This window comes from Solanum dulcamara, chromosome 12 (assembly GCF_947179165.1).
Source record: "Solanum dulcamara chromosome 12, daSolDulc1.2, whole genome shotgun sequence".
Classification (NCBI taxonomy): domain Eukaryota; kingdom Viridiplantae; phylum Streptophyta; class Magnoliopsida; order Solanales; family Solanaceae; genus Solanum; species Solanum dulcamara.
Genome location: NC_077248.1, coordinates 20,142,285 through 20,151,091, shown reverse-complemented (window position 1 = coordinate 20,151,091; position 8,807 = coordinate 20,142,285).

The following is an 8,807-nucleotide window of genomic DNA, read 5'->3' as shown; positions in this document are numbered from 1 at the left end:
GAGATTTCTCGAGATTAGAAGTTTGGGAGGATTTTGAGTTTAAATAGGTGACTTTAGTCAACATCCGGAGCTATGAGACTTGAAATAGAATTTTTTCAATTCAATTGGCTTCACAACGCAAAATTTGGTTTAGGATTGTTGTTGCCTTTTGTTCCAAGGATTTTACGTGGATTTGAGCCCGTGAGTTGAGTTTTTAGGAGAATTTAGGCTGATATTTGACTTAGATCAATATTCGTAGTTTAGACACTTGAATTGGAATTTCATGGACTTTGTTGGATTCAAGATGTTATTTTATACCTAGGTAGATTTTTTTTAGTATCTGGGAATTCGGGAGTGTTTTGATCTTTTTGGTAAAAAATTGGTAAATAGTGGCACTAATAGGACAGGGATAAGGAGACCTCAGAACTGTGTTTTGATAGTTCTATAGAGTCTAGACATATAATTTAGTGGAGGTATTTGTTTTGTTTGTGTGCACGAGATTCCAAATGAATTCCGAGGGTCCATTAGGAGACTTAGTTTCATGAAGTTTTGTTGTCACAACTGATATTTGGTTTCTAGCACTTTGTGCATTGCGATCACATGATGCCTATCACGATAGCGTGGTTGGGCTTAGCATAGCATGGAGATGACATGACCTATTAGTCACGATTGATTGGTTTTAGGATCTTGCACGCCGTGATCGTGTGGTGATAAGATGCGATCGCGTAAAGAAGAATACCTTGGCAGAGTATCTTATTTCTGAAAGTGTGATTTCTTCCCTTTTCTCCATTGTTGACCTTGAGAGCTCAAGTTAGGCGATTTCAAAGAGGATTTTCAAGATAAAGCTTTTTGGTAAGTGATTTTAACAACAAAATCCTTCATTACCCATTGTTCATTTATCGATTTTAACATAAAATCTTATAACTTCAAATCCAAAAATTAGGGGGTTCACCCATGAACTGTAATCTTATATTTTGGGCTTTTCGCAATGATTTCTAACTCATTTTTCAATGCAATTTTGCGTGTGATTTCCTAAATTTATGAGTAACATGTTTTTCAATAAAATTTATAAATTTACCCTTAGTCCTCGAGTTTATTTTTCTAAGGCAAGTGGACCTGTTTGACTCTTTTATAAAGTGTTTTAGATTATGCATGTGGAATCATTGTGATTAGTAGTAATGCAGAATAGTGGGGGTGTGCATGTGGATAAAGTAACAAGTATCCACCCAAACACTAGAGTCAAGCATATTGGGTTAATTGTATTTGTTGAGTCATAACTGTATATGATGACCTGTGTGACTTTGGATTGCTATTATAATTTCCTTGTTGTTGTTATGCCTATGAATGGTAATGTTGATTCATTGAGTGAAAATTGTCATCCTCTCATTATGCATATGATCTTGCTTACTTGTGTTAGTGTTGAAGCTCTGATACGAAATGACACTATAAGAAATTGATGAAATTATATGAAAAAGAAATGCAAAGAGGATATGATTTCGAGGGACGTGCCACACACAGGAGATAATTTACATATATAATTTTAAGGGATATGCCCCTCGTCGGGATAAGTGCATTGACTTATATGTCCCTCATAGGTCATGGATAACCACTGAGCAGTTGGTGTGTATCAGTAGGATAGACATGCATCGTTCTCTTTGACATTTGCATGCAATTTTGCCTCATTACCCTTCATTGATGTCTGTGAGTGGTTATCGATTTCTCTTGTAAGTTCTACCTAAATTCCCCTTTTCCTGTTATTGAAATTATTGGACTTAAAATGGTGTTGCTTAATCATTAAGTTACTTCTATTAAATTACTTTCTTTATTATTATTGTAACTAGTAGGGTGTGTTAGTTGCTGATTTTCTATGCAGGTTGTAGTATTTAGATTTTTGAATGGTGTGACAGGGTTTAGAGTGCTCTTCACCTTTTTGTTTAAGGTCAACTAGGGATGATTGTTGAGTATCCATTGCTATTTTGGTAACCACTCTCTTGTTTTTCTACTTTTGTGTAGATAACGAGTGTGGTTCATCCTGATCTCCTCCCTGCATCAGTGTTTGCGGCTTGTATTTTGGAATATGTGAGGTTGCTTCTACTTTATTCATCAGATACTCTTTACTTTATGTCCTTAATCTATTCTAGATATGAAGACATTCAGACTTATAATTTCGTTGACTATATATTATTATCTAGTGGCTTGTACATATGACACCAGATTTTGGAGAAAAGTTTTACTTATATATTTATGGATTTTGTGTAGTATTTCTCTTAGTTCTTTGTTTTCTCTTTTTTTCGCAATTATCCTTGTGTAGATTTGTTTAGGATTCTGTCTAGGTGGGATAAGACAACTAACATCACATTCGATTTTTGGGTTGACACATAGAAACAAAATTCCATTAAAAGCACATGATAGAATAAAAAACATGCATCTAATGCAAACACATTATATTTTTATCTCTCTCTCTATCTATCTATATATATATATATATATATATATATATATATATATATATATATATATATATATATATATGAACCTTCAGGACAGTCAGGTAAACATTCATAAGCCATTTCGAGTTCACCAAAAGTAGAAATCCTAAGTTTAGCACCAAAACCGCCTAAAAGGGATTTTGGTGTATCCACATATCACCTCCAAGTAATCATATCCTATTTTAACACACTCATTGCACGCAACTCTTCTTTTTTGAACATATATGCCATTTCTATTACTTTCTCTTTGTTATTTGCAAACACAACAAAGCCTCAGAAAATATTTTATATAAAGATCAAACCTTTTTTTATAAGACAGAAAAAGATTATTTTTTTAAAAAAAGGAAGGGATCAAATGTGACAAAAAGGGGAGTGTTGGTTGTGTGCAAAATAGAGACATGAATATATTTCATTTGTTTCAATATAGTATGTGACTTGATTCATAGTTGTATAAGAGTCAAATAAATTAATTTTTGGTGTAAATTTGAGTTAGTATTTTAAATTATTTTATATATCTAGAAATTATATTAAAATATTATAAATTACTATAATTAATAATTTAGATATTTTTAAAAAATTATGATCAAGTAAATCATCATTTGTGTAACAACCCTCATAGATATTTTGGAATTTTTGAATGTTTTAACTGTTTTACTCCTTCCCATAGTTGCTTTATAGTATTTGTGGTGTACAGGTGTAGGTTGTTTGATTCCCGAGATGTTTGGTTGAGAATTATAAAAACTTTTCATTTTGGAAGGTTTTAAAGTTGATATGATTGACTTTGATCAACATCTGTAGAAGTTGAGCTCGTGTCAAAATATATTCAGTGTCATTAGCTCTTGAAAATGATTTTCAAGTCAGTAGGAGTTTTCGCTTGGGTCTCGAGGCTTTTTGGTGTGTTTTGAGTAGTTGGTTGGAACTTTGATAAGTTAAAAGTCATAGAGTTGACTTTGGTCAACATACTGTCAAGATGACCTCATTTAAATATTTTGATGATTCAATTGAGTCTGAAATGTTGTTACCAAAAAAATAACATATTTAATTTGTATTCGGAAGCTTCCAAATAAGTTTCTGATGGAATTTTAACCCTTTGGATTAATCATAAAAATATGTCAACAGTTTGTTTTGATTCTAGAGGTCACAATATTCTTCAGATTTATAAATTTAAGAATAAATTATAGTACTGATTTGAAAATTTTGATGCAATTTTGATAAGTCGAGATCAATTTTTTATCATGAAATATTTTTTAACGGGAAAAAAATTATATTTGACTAGGTAAACTAGCACTAAATTGAGTTTTGATTGAATGAGTAGATCCATATCATTATTTAGGATTTATAAGGAAAGTAATTGATGCATATAAAGGTCGTATGAGTGAGTTATGGTCTTTTTAATGAGAAACTAAATTATTGTTGGAGATTTTTTAGTGAATAGCATGATTCTCTTTTTTTTTAGAGATGTGGATACTTATATCTTAAGATAAGGAAGTGGCAAAATTTGATTAATTTTGAAATTAAGGCTTATTTTCAAATAGTACCCAAAAGTTATTATTTGTGAATTTCGTCTGGTATTGTATAATCCCTGTTATTTTTAGCTAAGTTCATGTTTATTCCAATATAGATAGTTATTTTGTGATAAATTTTTCTTTTCTTCTCTGTCATCGTTAATAAACCCTTCCGTTTCTCCTCTACTGGAGCCCAACCGCTACCACTGCCATCACCATAAGGTCTATCTCTTCCTTTCTGTTATTGTTACCAAAATCCTCTTCATCAGCCGGGATCAATTACTTTGTGAGAGTTGAAATTCGAATGTAAAATTTGCATCTCTTAGATTCTGTTCATTCTTTCTCTTTCGATTTGGATTTCTTTATAAAAAGAAATTTCATCTTCTCTACTGTAAGAGACCAATAGCACCTTAAGCCAAAAAGAAGTAGAAGCTTCTGCCAATTACAATGCAACTTAAGCGAATCAAATTTCAAGGACAACAACCGACCATGGATCTAGTGACCGCTCTGAGTTCAAGGTTCTATCATCTCAATATGTTTCCATTATTTTTCAGTTGCCTATTACAATTTTTTTATTTATGTGCATGATTTCAAGATCGATTGTACTTCTATTTTCATACCCTCTATTTTTTATTTCTTTCCCATTGTTGCTTTCTTTTCTTACTGTTCTGATAGCTTGTAGATTTGTTTGGAGCTTAGCAGTGGCTTAGTAGATTATAGAGTTGCTATAGTTATTTCTTCCCTATGCCTGTTTAGTAGTAGTTTATTGCTTGTATTAGTATTGGCCTATTGGATGTACATATATTCTAGAGTTGGTTGCTTTAGTCCATTCATTACATTGTTTCTTTCTTTCCTTTGGTTTTAGTGTCAATAGTTTTAGTATATTCCTATTTCATTTATATCTTGTCTAGTTTACATCTCCCTAGTTTCTTGAGGAAATGATGGTGGACTTGGGTCATGTATTCGATTAAGAACGGGGGTCAGGGAAAGTAGTGGTAAGTGGGTTACGAGTTCTTCTAAGCTAAGAGTAGGGTCGGGAACATAGGGTTGATGTCATGGAAGTCCATAGAGCTAGTGAAGGTTTGAATAAGAGGAAGATAAATATAGCAAGTGTCCAAGACACCCGAAGGGTAGGTACAAAGGTATGGGATGTGATGGATTTATGTTGTGGTATTCATGAAGCTCGAGGGATAGAAATATAGAAGGTATTTTAGTAAACGAGGACCATAGTGAACAAGTGGTGGAGGTTAAGAGGATCAATTATAGGATGATGATGATTAAGCTAGTCACTGGCGGGCTTAATTTGAACGTGTTGCTTATGCACCTCAAGTGGGCCTGGACTAGGAGGTCAAAAGGCTACTTTAGGAGGATTTGGACGACGTAGTGAGAAGTAAAAATATCAGGCATATGTTATTCTTGCAACTTCCTGAATGGTCTGAAGATTTGCAGGAATGGAATCGAGAAATGCAGATTAAATGTACTTATAATGGTGTTCAATTAAGAACTTGGGTTTGTGATAATTTGTAAAATACATATGCTTGTGACAAGTAGGATAAATCATAAAAAATATGTGAATTTTTATTACTAATATTATAAAGTGACTTTTTTATAGTCGAAATAAACATAAAGTGAATTTTATTATTATTAATTTTTTCTCGATTTATTGCGGAAACTTCTAGTGACTTAGCTTTTGAACTGGTAATTGTTAACTCAGGCTTTCAAAGGGGGAGAACCACATGTTTACCTTCCGTATCACGATAGCTAAGACTCAAAAACATTACTTAGTAGCTCCTTAGGAAGGGTGATAGAGGACTTTGTAAATATTGCAAGGTAATTATAAGTGAGAATATTACTACCTAACACAAGCTTTTGGTGACAGACTTGGAGATTAAGAGGGATATGAGGAAGAAGACATTACATGACCGATCAAGGATTAAGTGGGGTGGCTTGACCCCTGCCTTTTCTTGGTAAATAGGGGAGAAGTTGACTGGTATGGGGGCCTGGAGTAGTAGCAAAGATGTGAACAACATATGGGATAGAACATCTAGTTGTATTAGGGAAGCAGCTACTGAGGAGCTAGGGGTATTGAGGGGTAACTTTGGTGGTCATCAAGGAAATTGGTGGTGGAAGGAGAGGTCCAAGGCAAAGTTGAAGCAAAGAAGGTTGCATATTCAAAGTTGATAGAGTGCATGGATGAGGAAGAGAAGTGGATGCTTAAGGTAGTTTATAAGGAGAAGAATATAGAATCCAATTTAGTGGTTATAACTGCTAAAACTGATAACTTTAGAATGCCTGTATATTGAGATAAGGGGAAAAGACGGGTATGAGAAGTTGTCACGATCCAAGCTAGGCCCTAGGTGTGATACGGTGATTGAAATCTCGAGGAACTCCAACCAAGCCTCTTAAAATTCACCACATACATAAGGTAACTTAAAACATTAATGAAACATGAGTAGAAGATAATTCTCTATAAGAAAAACCGCTTAAATAAATATGAAAGAACATTCGGCACTACAACTCAATAAATATCTAACATGCCTCTACTTTAGTCTAGATTGGGGCATAGACATATTACCAGATAACCCATAAAATAAAGAAATGTCAAAACAAAAAGAACATAAACTAGTATTGGTTACGCCCTCGAGACATGAGGACTCACAAATCAAGAGATAGCAACCAAAGTAACTCTAACCACGGCCATATGAGCGTGATCGTCAGACCCTACATTATGATATAATGTAGGCAAAAACATGCTTTAGTACATGGAATACACTAAGTATGTGAGAAGTATGCATGGACAATAATAATAGGACATAAGCAATATAAACATGGAATGCATGACCAACATCTTTGAAAGCATAAGTAAAACTTGAAAACGTTTAAGACATCATATCATGCGGTCAATGCATCATAAAATCGACATAAGAGATCATATCATAGCATATACCTTTGTGTGGGATAGGACCTTAACTGACACTTAAGACCATGCGAGCTATAACATGGAATCCGATGTAACTCCCACATTGAGAAGAGAGAGGCCACTTGCCAAGGTAGACTCTGTGAAAACATCTTAACATCATGAGCTATACATAAATCCACTTGTTAAGCCATAAAGGCAACCTATTGTGGCAACGTAGTTTGGGACTTTTTGTTGCTACTAGGGTTCCCTTGGGTAGAATTTTGGCTACCAAAATTAACCCTACCTAAAATTCATCTAGGTGCTTAGTCATTATCCCAATGAAACTCATTAAATTATCATCATAACATCATCATAAAAATAATCATAAGAGTATCTAATTACATGAGTGATTCATAGAAATCCATGAGTCGGTGAGAAAAACATTTCACCTCTTAAACAAGAGTTGTGAGAAAACCTTTGAAACTCTTAATACAATGCTTGAAAGATCATGAAACATAATTTATCTCCATCATAGCTTTTAATAAAATATATCATCAAAAATCATATTTCAATGCATGGGTTAGTTTAAAATAATTAGAAATCATGTATAGTAGTAAATTCATGCATGATAATGAAGGATAACATTGATTGAATTAAAATAACAAGGACCCACGAAGAATTGACAAGAAACCCTCATAGATTGGGAGAAATTGAATTTATAGAATTGGGATCTTTTGGAGCCTAATAGATTGGATGGAATCCATTGGTGAACTACCACATACCTTGATCAATAGAACCTTAGTGCAAAGATTATGGAGACTTAGAGCCTTGGAATCCTTGAACCCGAACTTGCTTGAAGATGAAACCCTTGGGAGAATGTTATAGAGAGACGATTATTGCAATAGATGATTGGGGAGTGGATGAGGGGGAATTCAAAGGGTTTGGGTAGGTATAGTCATAATTTTTAGGCTTTAAGCGAGGTAGTCTAGAAATTAAATAAGATGGAAAGGTTATAAATGCTCGTACTTATCACTGGCGGAAGGAAGTTAGGAGAGATAGATCGTGCTCGCCGACTGTCGGCGAGTCATCGTATTCCCCTGCAACCTCGCCAATCTTCCTTGGTTCTAAAGGAATTTCTCTAAACCTTTCAGCGAGCTCGACTTAACTCACCTTTCCAATTCAGCGGGTCGCCAAAATCGCCCTTCTTCGCCAAGTTTCCTTACTATTTTAGGAAATTTTTCCCACCTCTTTGGCGGACTCGACCTAATTTGCCGATTGCATCGGCGAGTCACTGAGCTGACTAGTGCCCCTCGCTCAAATTCCTCCCATATGCTATTCTCTATGAAAAATTAGGCGAGCTCATTGCCACCTTAGCGAGTCGCCAAGAGCCACTATGCGATTCACCGAGGCTGATAGGCAAGCTTCAGGATCCAATTTTCATTGTTTCTCCTTTTTAACTCTAAATTCCAACTTTTCAACATTCGGGGCCTCATAATATCTACCCCTTGGGGACATTCTTCCTCAAATGGACTCAACTAGCATGATAAGAGTGGGATCAGAAATATAGCAACCCAACATGAATGCAACATGATATTTGAAATGCATAAACCATGAGAATTTCAACTTAACATAAATCATAGCTTTAACAATCAGTCTAATGAACATGCATGCATATGAAAAACATGAGAATGACTTAGTCACTTGATTTCGAAGGAGTGATCATGGAAGTAATTTAGTACCTCAACTAGGAACGGAAGGAAAGAGATGAGGATATCATGACATCATATCGGCTTTGGCCTCCCATGTAGTACCTTCATCCTCTTGGTTTCTCCACAACACCTTAACGAATGCAATTTTCTTATTCCTCAATCGTCGAACTTGCCGGTCTAGAATATCAACTAGAATCTCCTCCTAAGACAAACTCTCCTTCACACC